Raw genomic sequence first — 19766 nt, forward strand, 5'->3', positions numbered from 1 at the left:
TGTCAATTTTTCCACTAATGTCCTTTTTCTTTTCTAAGATCTAAGCCATGACAGAGTCTTGCATTTTTGAGTCTCTTATGGTCTGTGACAGTTTGTCAATCTTCCCTTATTTTTCATGCCTTTAACAATTTTGAAGAGTACTGGACAGGCATTCTTTTAGAACACTTCTCAACTTGTGTTTGTCTGATGTTTCCTCATGTTTAAACATGGTTTTGTTTTTGTTTTTAAGAATACCATTGAGGAGCGGTGCTCTATTCATCACAGCACAAGCATGACTTATTACTGATATTACTTGATCACTTGGTTTACCATCATGTCAGGCAGGTGTCTTGACTGTAAAGTTACAATTTTTCTCTTTCCATACTCAATTCTTTTGAAGTGAGTCACAAAGTCCAGTCCAAACCCAAGGAGAGAAGACATTAACGTCTGTATCCTGGAAGATGACTACCTGCAGATGATATTTAGAATTCTACTATAAGGAAGATATGTCTCCTTTCCCCTAATTATATATTCAACTATTTATTTATATCAGCAAATACTCATGCATGTTCATTTAATACTTTGGGTTATTATGTAATAATATGCTATTTATTTTGTCACTCAGATTGTTCCACTTTGGTAAATGGGAGCGCTTTGAGTTGATTGTGTTGCTTTGACATGCTCCATCCTTTTGTTTTTGGAGCACTTATTTTACGATCTTGCTACAAGGAAGTATGCTACAAAATGCTCCAGACACATCTTGCATTTTCTCTGCCTCAGCCTTAGGATGCCATTTCTCCTTTTATTGGCAAGTAGTTTTAGGAGCCAATATCTGGCTGCAGGTGTGCTCATGGCTACTGGGGTAACACAGCTTCAAATCTGGCCTAGTGAGCAGTGCTAGAGAACATATGGCTGCACAGTAACTGATATACTCATGCACACAATTCTGTATCCATCTATCTTTACATTTATATTAAGCTAAACATCAGTTCATACTGATTTTTCCAACTCTAATCCAAAACTACATGGCTCGTTCTAGGTTTCCCCTCCTGCTTGCTTATAATTTCTTTCTTTGACAGTGAGAAACCTGGATCCCATAATCTACTATTAACCTGTTGAACTGTTTAACCGTAGTATTGATTAAAGTATTTTCAGAATTGTTAAACCATACCCCAGTGAGAAACAAATTTACAACTTAGAGTACAATGCTTATGTATAGTTCCTTTTGTCTTTAGCCTTACAGTTCTAATCAAAATACCATTTGCCAAAGTTATTTAGGTCAGCTCCTTTTATCTACCACCACCTTTAGTGAGATTATGTCTTACATTTGTAATAAGTTACATTCATTTGTCACAGTCTGCATTTTGACCTAGATTTGGCCTGTAGGAATGACTTCAAGCTGGTTCCTGTGTCCTTTTGATATATCCCCATCATTTTCTGACCACTTCCTTACATTTTCATGCCACAGATGTTCAAGATTCATATTTAACTTTCCCGATACCTAGGCCTAGAATCAGTCATTTCTTCACAGAGTCCTGAGGGTATCATTACTTTTACATCCTTTTAGGGGGCAGATTTAGGAATAAAACAAATGTACTTGTACATAAGTGTAACTGTGCCATTTGTGTGTGTGTGTTTGTTTATATGTGTGTCTGTTCCTATGTCTCTCTTGAATGGTGGTAGGTTGAATTCTATTCCCCAGAAAAAAATATGGTCTTAATCTTAATTCCCATCCTGTGGGTATGCACCCATTGTAAGTAAGATCTTTTGAAGATGTTATCTAAGTTAAGATGTGGCCGATTGAATCAGGGTAGAATTAGCCCTATTACTGGACACCTGATAAAGAGAAAGCCATGGGGAAGAGCTGAAGCCGGAAGTCGGAAGTCAACTGCACCTGGAGAGAAAGGGGGGACATCACTATTGGAGAAGGAAAGCCGAGGAACCCAAGGACTGCTGGCCAGCCAAAATCCAGGAGGAAGCAAGGGTTTTCCTCTTGATCTGCAACCGGTTTCTTGCCAGGTGTTGTTTATCTGCAATACTCTAGTGTGTGTTCCATTGCTCCATTTCATCAGAAAGCTCTGCAGGTCAATGTTTTTTTCTTCTGGAAAATCCCTTGTTGAAAAAAAAGGGGTCCCACCTGGCAACAGCAACACAGGTGGTCACTTTATTTTACTTAACATTTCAGTTCTTGATGTACCGACTTATACTGCTCAAAACTGGTAAACAATGTGTTCCACCATGACTGTGACTGCTAAATATGGAAGAGATGTAAGGAATCCTTTCATTGTACACATGATGACAGTGATTCCAGGAAGACCAAAAGGACTTGGGCAAGGTCTCAAAACCTTAGGAAAATAAGAATTGATCTTAGGTTACCAATCTTTACTTCCGCAATGATTTCACACTACTTCTCTATTATTTTTCAATCCCAGACTCTTCCAATAGTGAGCTTTTAAAGTAGATGTACAAATGCATAAAGCAACTATACATAAATTCAATTCTCGGCCTATCTTCAACTTCTTCTTTTCTCTAGTCCCTTTCATTCAGCATATGAACATGCTCAAGTCCCTCCTGTTAAAGCACAAAGCAAAACAAACCAAAAAACCTATCTCACCACATCCCCCCTACCCAGCAACTCCCTGACCATTACCTCTTTACTTCCTTTGCTATTGAACTGCTTGAAAGAATCTCATCTGCACTCCATTGAAACTTGTCCTTACTCCTTCACCCACTGAAATCTTGTTTCTGCTGCATGCTCCAAACGAAGCATTGTCACCGTGTTCACCAATGACATACACATTGTCAAGCCAAGGGACGGGGGAGGACAGGGGGCTGCAGGGGGCAGCTTGGCTGAACCAGCCGGGGCAGGGGAGCAGCGGTGACTCCGGGGTCCGGAGCCTGGGCTTTGCAGGCTGGGTAAGGGCTCCCGGGACCCCATCTTCCGGCCGCCGGTGGCTCGGGCTCCGCGTGTCCAGCCCCGGGGCCTGCCGTGCACAGCTTCAGGGCCTCGCTGGGTGCCCTGCTGCAAGGTTGGGTTTCGCAAGTGCGGGTCACGAAAAGGCCTGCTAGGCCGTTCTTGCACTGTTACGGAGACATCTGGAAGACAGGAGTGTTTGAACACTGCCTCTGCAGACAGACAAAGATGAGCACAGTATGGAAATTCATTTGCCTTACTCAGCTAAAGCTGTGGGAAACCATAAGGATGGATTCACCATTACTCCTGTTCTGGCTGGAGAGCTGAGTCAAAAGAACAGAGGTTGGGAAACCGCCTCAGTAAATATCTAGTGGCTCTCAGTCATCAATCACAGTTACTATGACGAATCCCAGGGGGAGATTTATAGATCCATTGAACGGGTATGGATATTGTACAACAGTTAGACCTGTATCTTTTAGCAATTACCTGAGGAAACACCATAATGCAATATGTGAAGACAGCTCATTGGGTGTTACTAAATGCTGTCACAGAGCTCCAGAAGAATGGAATGAATAGGAGTTTTTCCTTTTTGAATTATGCCAGTCAAGCCAGTGTAGAAACTGGCAAGACAGCTCGGTGAGTTATGCAGCCAGGGCACTCACGGTGGGTAAAGCTCTGAGCCCTCAGGGATGCCACTTGCACACACTCAAACCCTGTCTGCCTCCCAGCCACGTGCTTACGATGATTCTCCTCCTGGTTTGGGTGATTCTGAATCCTCAAACTTCTCTTCTATTATAGTAGGTATAGTCCTTCCTTGATTTTAACTCATTAAAAAATGCTTTATAGTTTAGGGCAGTGGAAGGAAAGCAGGCATCAAAATAACATGACAATATAAAGGCCCTGTTGTGGCAGACAGTTTTCTGAAAGCAACCTGTAAAGCATTTACCATACCCTAAATCTTTACTCTCTGCGGACTTGTGCACATGTATTCTGCTTTAAGAATAATTTTGAAAATTGTACACAAACAAGAAGAAGGGTGGTAGCTTTTTAAAAAAGAAATTGCATTTATAAACAAACAAGCAAACAAACCAAGGAAGAGTATGATCCTTGGGAAGTATACGTCACAGTAAACAACTCCTTTTTGGGGGCCCAGAAGTGTCTCCAGAAAGTACATATATCAGAGGAAGGCAAAACTCACAGGTCCACGATAAAATTAATTGTAATTCCACCAAAATCTGCTTCTTACCTGGTAAACTATAACTCATAAACTGCACCACCATCTATTTAGAGGGTGGGTATAATTTCAGTAATTAATCTTTACATTTCATTACTTCATAATATGCAGATCTAATGGTATTTTGTAGAGTAGAGTGCAAAAAAAAGAGCATATTTTGTTAATTAGATGAGACAAGTTATACTTTTTTTTTTTTACTTCAGTGTCTGTGCCCCTGGCCCAGCTCTTGGAATTGTCAGTTCACTTTCTCTGCAGTTGAGTTTACTTGATGGGGAGTCTGAGGTGCATTGTATTACAAAATACTGCCAGTGGGTTCACACTGTCAAACAAAACAAAAACGTGACTCCTTAAAATCTAGTTCCTTTTTGCCTACAAATATTGTCACTTTATTAGAGTTCATTGATTTTCAGACCAATATATGTATATTGTATGTGTTCATATTTCATTCTGTCCTATTTGCTATTAAAATTACTTGGAAATATTTATCGCTATGCTAGACTAGGGGTTACTACTAGGTACTCAAAACTCACAGTAATTAGAAGAATTTTTTTCCTCTTTATTTTTAACCAATTTATATTAGAAAGGAAAAAAAAAGTCCATGTCATTGTCAAAACTCTATTAAAACATGTTTTAGTAGAGTTTTAATGTTTTAATAGAGTTTTGACAATGACATGAACAGTTTTTTCCTTTCTGGTATACACCTATATATTCTATGTAAACATTTATTTTATCCTGTTCAAAGGCAGTGTCATAGTTCCAAGCCCTCATGTCAGTTTTACTTAGTAAGAGTCATGTTTTGTTTTAATTAGAACTCTTTTCTTTGTAGCCAGGAATTCTGAGTCTGTCATGTTTTCTCAAAATTTCTTCTTCTTCGTTATTCACTATGTAGCTTATTCTTTTACCTCTTGTAGCCGTGGGGTTTCCATCCAACAAAAAGGGAAATAATTTCTATAGAAGAAGGTTGTTCAGAGAACTAAATAAAATGGCTGCATATATGCGTCTATCTTGTTTAACTGTCCACCCTGACTACAGTGTAAGCTCCGTGAGGGTAGACATTTTTGTTTTGTTCAATGCTATATTTCCAGTGCCTAGACAAGTGTCTGGTCATTAGGAGGTATCCAATAAATATTTTTTTAAATGAATGATTTACATTTGTTGGGTGCCAAGCGAGGTAACTGGTAAACATTTAATAAGTGGCATTTATTCAATAACTCACATTCAATAAAATGCTAGCTGTTACCTTTACTTTTTTTATGTTACTTTCATAGTACAAGATATTTATTTTCTAGAAAATCTCCGATAATTGTTGAGTTCACATTCATTTGTTTTAAGAATGTAAAAGGCATTGAAATAAATTAAGGTCACAGATTCCAGTGTTTGAAATTTGTGTTTTATATTACAGGATAGGTGGGGTTTATGACAATAATTGTTTTGCTTGTTTCCCAGGAAATTTCTAACTTGAAATCCTTAAAAGTTGTTTGCAAATTTTACTTAAGAAGTTCCTGTGTGACCAAAAGCAAAGTGTGTAAGCGGTATTTGTAAAGAACCTGTGCTTTATGGGGTTGAAAATGGATGGTATACAGGAAAAGGTACAATCGATGTGAGCTAGGGTCTCTAGTCAACAGTAACACGGAATATGCTTCCACTGAATGTAACAAAGGCATTGTGCCAAAACTAAATGTCAACAGTCAGGGGGCATGGGGGAGGGGTATGGATTCTTTGTGGAAGAAAAGGAAAGATCTTCATATAGATTATGGTGGCGCAGGCGTGTCTATTTACTTAGGTTGGATTGTATAATGTGCGAATAAAATCGGTTAGAAATGAAGAGAGAGGTACAAATGCTGGAAAAAATGTGGAGAAAGAGATGTTCCTATTCACTGTTGCAGGGAAGCTGAGAGGTGCAGCCCCTTGGAGGGCAGGGTGGTGGTTCCACAGGAGGCTAGGGGTGGGGCTGCCATAGGATCCTAAAACCACATCGCTAGGTATATGCCCAGAGCAACTGAGTGTGGGGACACGAATGGACAATTGCATGCTGGTGCTTCTGGTGGCAGTGTTCACCATCCACAATGGATGGAGGTGGCTTAAGGGTCCAGAGACTGAGGAACGGCAGGGGGAACTGTGGTATATAAATACAATGGACTACCGAGTGGCTGCAAGAAGGAATGAAGGTGTGAGGCATACGGCTAGGTGAATGAACCTTAAGGACAGTATGTTGAATAAAATGTCAGAAACAAAAAGACAGATATTATCATGCCTCACTCATATGGACTAACAATAATATACAAGCTCAGAGAATTGAAGTCGAGAGCATGGGTTATCAGGTTGGGGCCTATTGTAAAGGTTCCTAGATTGTCAGCTCTTATAGGAGTTGCATTTATTTGAATTGTAACTGATATTTCTAAATTCTGAGATTCTGAGCTGATTGTTTATAACCTGATCATTTCCTGAAATTTTGGGTATTTATGTGACACCTGAGACTCAGAGTTAGAGCACTGAAGCTATGAGAGTCAGCATTACCATATTCAGTAACTGTTTAAAAAGCTGAAAAAGTGATCAGACTTCATCTAGAGATATGAATAAAGTGCATCTGGATAGGACTAAGGTTAAATCAGAATACTGGGTAAAGGATGATGAGGCCCATATTTTCAAACTTCAACCTCTGTGCGAGATCAAATGGAGAGATGTTTATTTAGTACAAAATTTATACTTTGGGTAGCACGTTATCTAATTTAACTTGTATGGTCAGTTTACTTGAACACCATAATTACATAGAATCTTGAATAGGGTGTGAGATTTTGTTGGTTTGTCCAGGTTAGTGCGATGTCTTGATATATCTCAGAGTAATTTGGCCAGAAAATAAAACAGTATTTGCAAAGTCCCCTTGGGGGACCCGGGAGAAAGGAGGTAATATTAAACTTCCCCATCTGGAGAATTCCTGATGTTCTCGCAAGAAATGGGAGCAACCAATTCCATAGGCTGAGCCCTCAATCTTTTTTTTTTTTTAATTAATTAACGGAAAAAAAGAAATTAACCCAACATTTAGAAATCATACCATTCTACATATGCAATCAGTAATGAGCCCTCAATCTTGGGGCTCGTACCATAAAGCTTATTCCTGCAAAGAAGAGGCTAAGCCTACTGACAATGATGCTTAAGAGTCGTCCCCTTTGTTGCTTAGATGTGGCCTCTCTCTCTAAGCCAAACTGGCAGGTAAACTCCTTGCCCTCCCCCATATGTGGGACATGACTCCCAGGGGTGTAACTCTCCCTGGCAACGTGGGACCAGACTCCCAGGAATGAACCAGGGCCAGCCATCATGGGACTGACAAAGCCTTCTTGACCAAAAGGGGAAGAGAGAAAAGAGACAAAATAAAGTTTCAGTGGCTGGAAAGGTTTCAGTGGAGAAGTTACCCTGGAAGTTATTCTTTTTTTGGGGGGGGGGGGGGGTGTCCATTGCCATTGCAATGTTTATTTGTTAAATATTTCTTATCTCCCCAATCAGTCCATAAATCCTGCCTGGGCAGGGATTGTCACTTGCCTTTGTTTTTAATGGGGTTTTTGCGATACAATTCCCATACCACACAATTTGCCCATTTAAAATGTACAGCTCGATGTTTTTAGCATATTCACAGAGTTGTGCAGCCATAGCCACTTTCATATGCCTCCGTAAAATTGTTAGTCCCATTTCCAAGGCTTAGGACCTGATACACGGTATTTAATTACCGTGTTCTTTAGGTTTCTCCTCTGTAATAATACTCACTTCAGAGGCTAGCTATTGAGTAAGATGCGAGTGAGGGTATTAAGTATATTTTCAAATGGCAGTTTTCATGTAACTCCGATGGTAAAACCTGTGCTTTCACAGCTCAAGGTACTTGGTAATATGATAAAGTAGACTGGTTTTTTGTGCTAGCGGCAAAGGAAAGAAAGTTCGGGTTGTTTTTATGATATTGAGACGATAGCTGTCCAGACAGCCAGTTTCCATACGTCCATTGCTATTTGGGTTTTAGAGTTTCTTAAATTGTTAGAGCTGGATGGGCTTTGAGTTCATATAACACAGTGATTTTCGCTCCTTCGTACCTCAGTTCTGTCCTTTTCTACCTGAAGGTTATTCTTATGCATTATATAGATATCCCTTTTTAGTTTATTGTGTATTGGAATGGTTAGAGGGAAGTTCTGAAACTGTGGAACTGTGTTCCAATAGCCTTGATTCTTGAAGAAGACTGTATAACTATATACTCTATGTTTTTACAGTGTGGCTGTGTGATCGTGAGAACTTTGTGTCAGATGCTCTTTTTATCCAGGGTATGGACAGACGAGTAAAATAATAATAATAATAATAAGGATAAAAAATTAAAAATCATAGGGGAGATAAAGGGAAAAAACTGGGTAGATTGGGGCTGTGCAGCGGTGGCTTAGTGGCAGAATTCTCACCTGCCATGCTGGAGACCTGTCTTCGATTCCCAAGCCTGCCCATGCCAAGAAAAAAGGAAAAAAACAACAACAAAAAAACGGGTAGATTGAAATACTGTGCCTCAATGAGAGGGAGGGGTAAAGGGTATGGCAAAAGGCTTTTCTTTTTTATTCTTTTTGTTTCTTTTTCTGGAATGGTGCAATGTTCTAAAAATGATCATGGTGAAGAACACACAACTATGTGATGATATTGTGAACCACTGATTGTGTAATATGGTTGGATTGGATGTGTGTGGGTATATCTCAATAAAAACATTAAAAAGAAAAATAGAACCTATGTTTTCCCATGCTCTTGAAAATTAGGAAAATAAAAGAGTCGTTGAGAGTTAAACTAGTAAAATCCACAATTATTGAATAGGACAAATTCTCTGTGGGAGTAACCAGCAATGGCTTAAATGTTTAACAGAAAGACTTGGAGTCACCCAAGACTCGAGTCAAAGCATTCTGAGAGTATTCTCATTGGAACCTTTAGTAAATTCAAGCCTGATCAGTTTAAGAACGAATCAGACTAAAAAGAAATATTTTACTAGAAAAGAGAAAAGAAAATTGCAGTCAGATATTGGTATGTATATGGAACTGAGAGTTTGAAACAGTTTCCTTACCCCTTTGATGAAGCAATTCAAAGCAGGTCCTCAGAACGTCAACCCATTAAATATTTAAATCATAGTTGATTTCATTTTCTTGTTCAATTGTCCAGTCATAAATTGATTTCCTATGGAGACCAGAAGAAAGAGCATAGCTACATGAAAGAACGTGCTAAGCCACATAAATGTATTAGTCCAAAATATGAATATATACAAAAATACATTAGCACTCCAGTTATACCTCAGTCTCTGGAGTTCATTAACCCAAATCCAGTCAACTATGACTTCTGGATATAAACTCATCTGTGATTTTTAGGATCTGATTCTATAATATGAAGCCATAATTGAAGTAACACTACCCCGTGAAGTACTGTGAGAGAGAGAGCTTTTATTTGAGAAATCCTGGTTGCGTAATCTTTCAACCTTCAGCCAACGTTTTGTTGTTGAAATTCTGAAAATAAATATATGCAATTAAATGTTACGGAATTAACTTTTTCTTTGTCATTTCTGCAAGAACAGCACCTTTCCTGTGTAACTCTGTGAGTTTTTAAATTTTAACATTTTTATCCCATATCACAGACTGGTAACTAAATTCACACCTCAGCATTTGCTACTCAGATGGGAACTGAGCCAGTTCTCCTCACCCCGTCATTGAGAATTACCAAAATGATCTCATTCCATTCTACACACTCACCCTGAATTACAGGGTGAGAATGAAGCCCAAACATGCCGTTTCAGAACATGTCCTTTGGCCTGATTCTAATCTTGACTCTCAACATTTCATCTAGTATTTCTCGTCATTGATTACTAAAAGTTAGAAAACCAAGAGTTTAGATTTTTCTTAAGCATGTTATCCTTTGAGAAGCATTATTATCAAAATTGTGATTATTCTTCCTTTTTTTATTCCTAAATCTCAAGTTACCTATCAGGTTGGAGTCCTTTATTTTTCCTCTCCTGGTAAAGGAAATAGTTTTCATTTATTGTTTTCTAGATATTTTTCCTGTTGCTTTATATTCCATGTCAATTTCTCTAACAGTCAACAGAAGGACTATTATCCCTGGTAGCTAAAGATGTAATTTCTGTACTGCTTTTCGACACATAAAAACACCTGGGTTCTATTCAAGTCAGTCTTGCTCTCTATAAATTAAAGGGTTAAATTGAGGGCGGGTCCTGTCTTTTATTTTTGAATTTCAGACAGGACCTGCCTTTAATTTAACTCGCACACTGTGTAAATTAAAGTGGGACTCAGTGGTAAATATTTTTCAACTCATGAATGAACCCTTCCATTTTCTCACGTGAATGTAATAAAGAAAAACTGCCGGTGTTATCTGTAAGCTTTGTTTTTCTAGTCATATTTGAAACTGTAATTGGGCGACTTGGAAAGGTATTAAGAAGTAGACAGTCACATAAGAATGCGCTCCACAATTAAATATATTTTTATTTTTATTTTTCTACTTTTATATTTAACAGTTAAATAGTAGAATGAGGGGTTTATGGGGTATTCCTATGAAGATAAGTTCTATGACACTCCTTGGAAGTCTTAAAATATTGCCGTATTTGTGTTTGTGCATTCATCTTGATGTACCTAGGAGATCATCTGTTCTCTCCATCATGCTTAAGAAAAACCCGAGTTCTAATAGCCATTTAGGTGCTCTAAAAGACAATATTATTCCCATATATTGTAGAACATCTTTGTGTTTTGTGGAGAGGAATGCTTGGAAAAAGAATCTCTTACTCATCTGCTTTTTTCCTGCTGCCATGTCTTCCCACAAACCAAAATTATGCACCTTATAATAACTACTGGCAATAGTTATTTAATGTTTTCTCTGACCCAAGAACTGTTCTAAGAGTTTTATATGTAACTGCATATATTTGTTTAATCTTAAAACAACTACAATTCCTATTTTTTTAGAAAAAAGAACGGGTCAGAAATGTTCTTTGTTGAGTATAACATTGTGTTAAGTATTGCTTTTGTATGCCAGTGTCTCCATACCTCTATAGCATATATGTTACACAGAATCTCTATCATCTTTATTAAAGTCTTCTCTCAACTGGGCTGCTCCAACTTGCTCCAACATTCTTTCCTAACTTTTATTAATTAATATTTTTACTATCTTCATAAGGCATTTCTGGGCCTCCTACCAAATGTGTAAATACAACATAAAGTATTATCAACATTTATAAACTTGTTTATACACTAACAATGAAATGGTAGTGTATTGACATGACATCATTATTCCCTTGAGATGTTAATTTTTTTATTTGCTTATTATATTTCATCTTTGAGTGGTCAAATGCTTATTAAATGGAGTTGAAGTAGATTGAGATTAAATTTAGAATGCTTCTTTGTTTTTGAATAATTTTATGGTCTATTTAGCAACCTACCTTTTCTTACTATTTTAAAGAGTTACCATAATTTAATTTTTCTTTTTTTATACAACTTTCTATAGACATAGGTGATGTATAATGTTGCACACATAATCTACTTTAGGAACCTAATAATTAGCATATTTCATGTTTTCTGCAACTTTAACTTTTTACTAAATAATACAATAAGTAGTAGAGTACTTGCAAAATCTTGAAAGTTTTGGTAAATATTTATCACATCTATTCTGATCTCCTATTTCATTTTAATTGCCTTGGTTCAGTTTAATTCTATATGATTACTAAGTATAACAGTGGTTAATAGAATTTTTTTTAAGATAGCAATTTAATAACATTTAGAAGAATACTCAGTCCCGTGGTTAACCACCTCTGTCTACATGAAACAATTTTGTCTCCCCCATTCCTTAGTTTTTACAACTGAATACTTTAATGCCTGGAGTTAATTGTAGGAGTAAGGGTAAGACTGATGTTGGCCTTTTTGAGAAGCAAAATCTGATTAGGACAACCTAGAAAAAAAGCAGTAGGGAGAAGTGCCTGTATTGAGAAGGTGTTAATTATGCTAATTAATGTTGAGGCAATCTGATAAATTTGCATAGAAGAAGGTTTTAACAAGGAGGTAGATGCTTAATCCTTTCAGAGAGAGTGGGTGTATTCAGGTGTGGTCTTGTCTGCACAATCTGTAAGAATTCACCTACTGCTTTTTGAAAGTGCTCTGTGTTTGGTGGATCTAAATCAATGGAAGCACTGTTTGCTTCCTTTTCAAGTTCATGATTTTGAGATGTATCTAGACAGCCTCCCCCCCTTTCATTGGGCCAATGAAAGGATTGCATGATAATAAACAGCCTTTTCTTTTTCTTCAATTTAGATCTTTAAAAAGTATATCCATGGCAGAAGCAATTAGCTCCACTGCAAGGAAGAGACATGGGTAAATGGCTGTCAAGGGCGACTGAGCATTCAGTAGAAAAGCCTGTGTGATTCTGAGGTGATTGATTGTAGAGTTGACTCGGATGTGGGCTAATTTGAGAGATTTTAAGGGGTACTTGGTAAAGCACGGTGGTGCATGATGAGATTGAAGGTCCCCTACCTATTAAAAGGACTCTTGGAGTCCTGGATATTACAATCAGTCCTTCAGAGAACCAGAGGAGCCAAGATACAAGATACAAGAGATCGACCTCTAGGTTGGGTCACTTCCTTGGCAAATTTAATTTCTCCTGTGAGAAATGGAGCAGTTCTATGCTTTTGTCAAACAATGCAGTTATTTACCCTCCATGGTGACAACAGATCTCCGGATTCTACCCAGAAATCATATAACAGATCAACAGTCCCAACATCTACCAAAAGAACAAATAATGTACTGTGGTCAGAGATGTTAGATGTCAATATGAAGGAGTCTTTAACGACCAGAGAAATTAAACATCAGGAGGTAATATATGAAATGTCCTGAGGTGAAAAGGATTTAATTGAAGATCTCAAGCTTGTGAGAAAGGTTTACCGTGATCCCATATTAGAGTTGTCTATTAGGTCAGAAGAGGAGCTCACACATATTTGGTGATTTGGACACTTACAAACCTCTACATGAAGATTTGTTGGCAAGAATAGGAGAAGCCACCCAAGCCTGATGGAACTGTGGAGCAGATTGGTCATATATTCTTAAACTGGTTGCCAGGCTTGGATGCCCACAGAAGCTATTGTAGTAACCATTGGCAGTTAAAGCTCTTCTGGATCAAAAGAAACAAGATCCAAGAATCCAAGACTTCCTCCAGCAATGTCTTGAGTCTCCTTTCAGTAGAAAACTAGATCTTTGGAGCTTCCTAGACATTCCTCAAAGTCACCTAGTCAAATATCAGACATACTCCCAAAGACCACCCTGATGGTCAGCCTTTAGAGGAAGCTGTACTGATAATACAGGGAATTCTCTCTGATACCAACTTGAAGAAAGGCAACTCAAAATGCTAGTATTACATCAACAAACTGCAGCACATAGATGAAAAGCAAAAGGATCCTAGAATTGAAGCAAGCAGAGTATTACTTTGCCATGGAGAGGTGAAGAATAAAAACAAACACAAACTTTACATTTTCCTGTTTCAAGACATCTTGGTTTTGACTCGGCCTGTTACATGGAATGAGTGTCATTCTTACCAAGTTTACCAGTAACCAATCCCAGTCCAAGAGCTGGTCTTAGAAGACCTGCAGGATGGAGATGGGAGAATGAGAGGATCCTTTCCAGGGGCTTTCGGCAACTCAGAAAATGCTAAAAATATCTTTAGAGTTCGCTTCCAAGACCTATCTCCAGGCCAGTCTCACACTCTACATGCCAACAACGAGTTTCATAAACTGCAAGTGGTTCAATTGCTCTCAAACAGTTCTTGTTCCTTTCCCTCAGGCCACCAGCCCACAGAGTGTAAGGATTTGCCAGAGCTCAGTGAAGAGTGCAAAGAGAACAACCCCTCTGCTTCGAACATCCAAGCTCAGAGAAGGACATACACAGTTTCTAGTGTTATTCAGGTAGAAGTTGATGAAAATGCTTCAGAATGTAATTCCAGTGTTCACACAGCAGAAGACACCAAGAATATAAAATACACTGAACGGTCTGGGCTCCAAAAAGCAAGAGACAAAGCCCAGATAAGTGGCAGACAGAAAGAGACTTTGGTATAAAGAAAGATATTAGCTGGCAGAGAGACTGTTAATTTATAAGTGTGTACAGTTTTTTTCTTCTTGTGTGCATGGGAGCATTGTAAGTTTACTTTATACCAGTCTTAACATTTTCTATGTTTTTTGGTTATTGATGGATTGTTTTTTTTTCCCAATGAGAACTAATGGTATACAGATTACTGTTAAATTATAGCCTTTTATTTTTTTTTTCAAAGATAATTTTCTGGGTTATTTAGAACATGCAAACCTGGTATTTTAATCGGATGAAATATTTAAGAAATAGATTTTCTCCTAATTTTGGATCCGTCATGACTTTCTGATAACAACTGTTGTGATGTTTACAATATTTGCCAAAGCTTACAATTTTTCAAATACTGGCATTTTACCACTGTTTCTTTGGTAAATCTTATATGGAAAATTTTAAATTTTAACACTGGTGCCTAAAATCTACATGGAATATACACAAGTAGGATTTCAAAATTTACAATGAGACATAATTTCTTTGGAAAAACCATAGAATTTAAATTTTTTTCCATTTTATCAATTGGAATGCACTATATTAATTTGTTTTTTTCACTGCATATTTCTCATTTTTATCCATTAAATGTCCCAATTATTTAATTTTCTTATTGTTATAAAGTTGTTTTTAGTATTTGCTTTTATTTATTTATTTTTTTTACTTTGATACCTTTTCAAATTGGCATGTCTAAGATGTTTTTCTTCCTTGATTAAAAATGTGTGTGGTGGATGGGCCACGGTGGCTCAGCAGGAAGAGTTCTTGCCTGCTATGCTAGAGATCCAGGTTCGATTCCCAGTGCCTGCCCATGCAAAAAAAAAGTGTGTATTGATACTTGAAGACAACAATATAGCTTTTACAATGTGACTGTGTGATTATGAAAACCTTGTGTCTGATGCTCCTTTTATCCAGGGTATGGACAGATGAGTAAAAAAAATATGGATAATAAATAAATAAATAATGGAGGGACAAGAGGTAAAATAAACTGGGTAGATTGAAATACTAGTGATCAAAAAGAGAGAAGGATAAGGGATATGGGATATATGAGTTTGCTTCTTTTTTCTTCTTATTTCTTTTCTTGGAGTGATGCAATGTTCTGAAAATGATCTTGGTGATGAATACACAACTATGTGATGAAATTGTGAGCCTTTGATTGTACACCATGTATGGATTGTATGTATGTGAAGATTTGTCAATAAAGATATATATTTTTAAAAATGTGTGCGTATATATATTTTTTTTCCCTTAAATTGTATTAACTTCATCAGGCAAACCAAGCCATTCCATCTTTGAGCCAATTAAGAAAATTGCAATTTTTAAAATGAAGCATTTTTGGGTGGTGAACACACATGAAATGACTTAGTTTCTAGGTTACTGAAAGAAAACCACCTTAAGAATTTTGTTGAAAGTTTTAGCATCTGAAAAGCAAGAAGGAAGGCAAATTGACTGGCAATAAGTTAAAAAAATAAAAAAGAAAAAAAAGAAGAAGGGAAAAAGAGAGTAGCTTTGTCTTAAAGTAAAAATGGTTATTGTAGAATGAAAGAAGATAGTAAAAGCTAAACTTGAAGGTTTATAGTAAGTTGTAGAAGGCTTTGAAGGAAGTGAACTTTATTTATCTTGGTTTATAATACATGCAAGTAGTGAGCTTGAAAAGAAAACAATGAAGTGTGTTGAAAATTTAAAAGTATTAGATCATTTTGGTGGATTTATTCATAAGATGGAAAAAGACTGGTAAATTTTTTACTGTAAAATGTTGCATGAGAGATATACAGAGAGTAAAATTACGATTTAATTTCCCTCTGTTAAAAACGACAGTGAGTTCACAGTCTTTAAAAGACTAGAAATGGGGATGTTTGGACTAAAACCCTAAGTCATGACATGTTTATAATGATCAATCCAAGTAAATGTTGACTATTATGTGAAATATATTTGGCCAGTAGAAATGAAAATTGGAAAAGACTGTAAACAGATCACTTCAAATGATTTCGCTGTATAAATGTATTATACAATTAAAAGAAAAAGCACATGCACAGAAAAAAAAAAGTATATTCATTGCTCTTGAGTCAATAAAAGGAGCATATTTTGGACCAGTAGCTCTGTAGTCGTTTTTTGCAGTAGATAGCAGTAGGAAAAAGTGAATGCTTTTTGCTTGTAAAAACATTTACTGTCTCCTAGCAATCTGCACTGATGCTATGCAAAGCTGACAATAGATAAATGTTTCCAATGGTATAAAACTTTATGGCAGGAAGGTTACCTAATATTTGCCCCAGGAATTGATGTCCTGATTCTACAATGTCAGAAAGCCTTGACTTTTTTTTTTTTTCCTCGATAAGGTAGCCTCACATAATCATCAGTTATTAACAGCCACACTGACTTCATACCACATCGTCTTGTCCAACCTCTATATTTTTCACACGGGAAAACTGAGATCCGGAGAGATTAAATAAACTTGCAAAGTCACATGGCTATTTTCGTTGTAAGCAGGGACTCACTCACCCTTCTCACTTAAAATTCACTTCTCTTTCCACTATGGCATGCTATCTCATTTGCTTAGGGCTCCGACTGAACTAATGGTGGGCTGGAGAAGTAACAATTACTATCAAGAACCTGAGAAATAAATTGCATTTAAATAAAGATTTATATGATAGAATTAGCACAAATGTGCCATTCAAAGAGACCATTTCTGTCTTTTGAGCTGGAATTTAGGCATTGCCAAGGGAAAGATGCCATAGCTAGTGGGCATATACAACTACATATTTGAAAATAAAAAAAGTGGATCAGACCAGGTCAAAATTCATCACTGCAGACCAGGAGGTCAGTCTAAATAAAAAAGAGGCCAGGTGACAACTGGAGCTAATGTCACAGAAGTACTTGCATCCAGTGTTGCCAGATCTTTCTGTTTTTTTAAAGAATATTGATATCTGGATTTTAATAAACAGTGTATATGCTAAATAAAACTAGCATACAAGTAGTGTTGCCAAATTAGGCAAATGAAAATACAGGACTCTCAGTAAAATTTGTATATGTTTATCTGAAATGCAAATTTAAACAGGTGCCCCATAGTTTACCTACCAACCTTATCTACAAGTCACACACCACTTGCTTGTTTAAAGACTCAATAGGCATGTTGACTTTTTTGTGGCATGTCCCCACCTCTGAGGCTTGGCAGTGATCTCCACTTGGGTCGTCACTTATTATTCCAGACACTTTGGTTCAGAGAAGATTATCCTCTTTTTATGCATTATTTAAAATTTGAATATCATATTTTTGAGGTAGTACATTTCAAACTGAATGCCTAAGAATGGAATGTCTGAGTTTTGCTCCATCACCTTAAGATTAGGGAAACAAATTTATTGTTAGCTCCCAGTGAAGAATGATGTTTTCAATGCAAGAAACACTTATACAAAGATTTTCTCAGAGGAAACAAAAATCTCTGCGTTCCTAATACACCATAATAATAATAATAGAGGCAGAATGCTCAGCCTCCTCTCTGCTCATCAGATCAGATAGGCTGAGAACAAGCTGTCATATATCCACCAGAAGTTATAATTAACATTAACTTGAGAGAGTCATGGCTCCCTCTTAATGTTAAATTCCGTTTGATCTTAATTGAAAGGAGGTATGAAGTTACAGGAAACAGATCCTTGCATTCTAAAGGCCCTGATAATATGATTAGAATTTTCCAAAGAAACGGAAGATCTTGAGAGTGCAGGCATTTGAAGCAGAGAAGTTAAGCTCTTAACACCTCACAGTAGTCAAAACTCTTCTGTTTTACTTTGAAGGTCTTGGTTCTGAGGTTTATTTTCTTCTCATCTAACATAGGTCCAGAAACTTAATTTTGCTGTTGAAACAAATAATTCCTCACCAGGCTTTGTCGGTTTGTGTTCCATTACATGCTTCCTAATGCGGTACTCATTTTTGTGATCTTTTCTTACTAACCCTTTTTCTCAGAGAAAGTACTGGAATAGAAGCACCCTGAAGAAGGCAGTATGCTCCTGCTCTTGAGGTACCTACAATTTGAAGGGGAGGTAGAATCACAGAGGCCACCGGACCCCTGAACTCTTGGAAGAGGGCACAGGAAAAAAAACTTCGTTTTTTTGGAGGAGAGGTTTAATACCAATAGAAGTTGAATTTTGTCTGGGGTTTGGGATGCTGAGTAAGGATTTGCAGATCAGAAGGGAAGGGGAGTCATTCAAAGCAGACAGGGCAACTAGAGCGAGGGAATAAAATAATGGGGTGTGTTCAGGCGCTAGGGGGACTTTTGGGTCATGGTACGTAGACGATATGATGGAAAATTGAGGGGAGGGCCATAGACTGGGTCCAGTCTGTGAAGACTATTTTATTTGCATGCCAGTAAGTCTGGACTTAATTCCAAGTGCTGGAGAGTAAGAGATTAATTAGGAGATTGTATTTTATAAAAAGAGTCACAGAGCATGGTTGAGCAGAAAGAGAGGGAGGAGGCAGGGAGGCTGTGGTGATAGAGTGGATTGGAAATGATCCAGTCATGGACTGGGGCTGGGATTACAAGGTTAGAAACAGTAACCAGGTAAGAGAAATTTTAGCATGAGAATGGGTCCGGAATTCAGGAAGTGAGAGGGAGGCCTCCTGAATCAACTGTGTACTGGCATCCCTCTGCAAGCTAAATTAGTCTCAGTTTCAGGCTTACAGATTTGTAGTTTTTCTGTTTTTTTGTTTGTTTGCTTTTTTGGAGAAGGGAGTAGCTCAACAAAGTGTCTTGTTTTTTTCTGACTCTAGAAGCTTTTTATTTTGGAAAAAAAACTTGTACAAGGACACAATTGTACAAAAATATGTACTCTATTGTTAACTTTACTACATTTATTTTTCTCTTTCTTTCTCCTCCTTCTCTGACACTATTTATCTGTTTATTTGTTTTGCTGAGTGACCCGAAAGCAAGTTTCAAACATCTGGTCACTTCATTCCTAAATACTCCAGCATTTAGGACATTTGCCTAGAAAAATCTTCAAATCATTATCAAGCTCAAGAAGTTTAACATGGACAAAAACATTAGCTTCTCTCCTATCCATACTACCCAAGCTGCCTAGATAATGTGTGTATATGTTTTAAATTCAAGAGCCAGTTAATGACCACACATTGCATTTAGTTATGTCTAGGTCTCCTTTGAATGAAAATGTTTCCTTACCTTTGTCCTTTGTGACATTTTGCAGCGTTCATGATGAGTCTAGGCATATTATTTTGTAACTAGGACTTTAATTTTGGTTTGTCTGATCATTTCCTCATGATTAGACTTAGGTTCAACTTCTTGAAGTTGGATTGAATTGAAGCAGGGACACTGCTTTGGCTTGCTAAAGCAGCTGAAATGCAATATACCAGAAATGGGTTGGCTTTTACATGGGGATGTATTATTACCTTACAATTTACAGGTTTTAGGCCATGAAAATGTCCCAACTCAAGGCATCAACAGGAAGATACCTGCACTCTGAAGACAGGCTGCTGGTATCCAGACACCTCTGTCATGTCTTTTTTTTTTTTTTTTTGACTCCCAGATTAAAAT

General features: G+C 37.3%; 1 long non-coding RNA gene and 2 pseudogenes across 2 annotated transcripts; 2 read left to right on the forward strand and 1 right to left on the reverse strand.

Annotated features, from left to right (window-relative positions):
- Positions 1-1174: 1174 nt before the first annotated feature.
- LOC143682916 (uncharacterized) lies at positions 1175-19552 on the reverse strand. Of its 2 annotated transcripts, none has more exons than XR_013175362.1 (3): positions 19395-19552; positions 9199-9308; positions 1175-1873 (listed from the first exon to the last, which is right to left on the reverse strand). It is a non-coding gene; the product is annotated as an uncharacterized LOC143682916 (long non-coding RNA). The 2 variants fall into 2 exon arrangements; XR_013175361.1 differs by lacking the exon at positions 1175-1873 and adding an exon at positions 4334-4446.
- LOC143682503 (protein MEMO1 pseudogene) lies at positions 2767-3691 on the forward strand (annotated as a pseudogene).
- On the forward strand, positions 12450-14230 carry LOC143682507 (neuroepithelial cell-transforming gene 1 protein pseudogene; annotated as a pseudogene).
- Positions 19553-19766: the final 214 nt, after the last annotated feature.

The sequence above is a fragment of the Tamandua tetradactyla genome, chromosome 5 (genome assembly GCF_023851605.1).
Source record: "Tamandua tetradactyla isolate mTamTet1 chromosome 5, mTamTet1.pri, whole genome shotgun sequence".
NCBI lineage: Eukaryota > Metazoa > Chordata > Mammalia > Pilosa > Myrmecophagidae > Tamandua > Tamandua tetradactyla.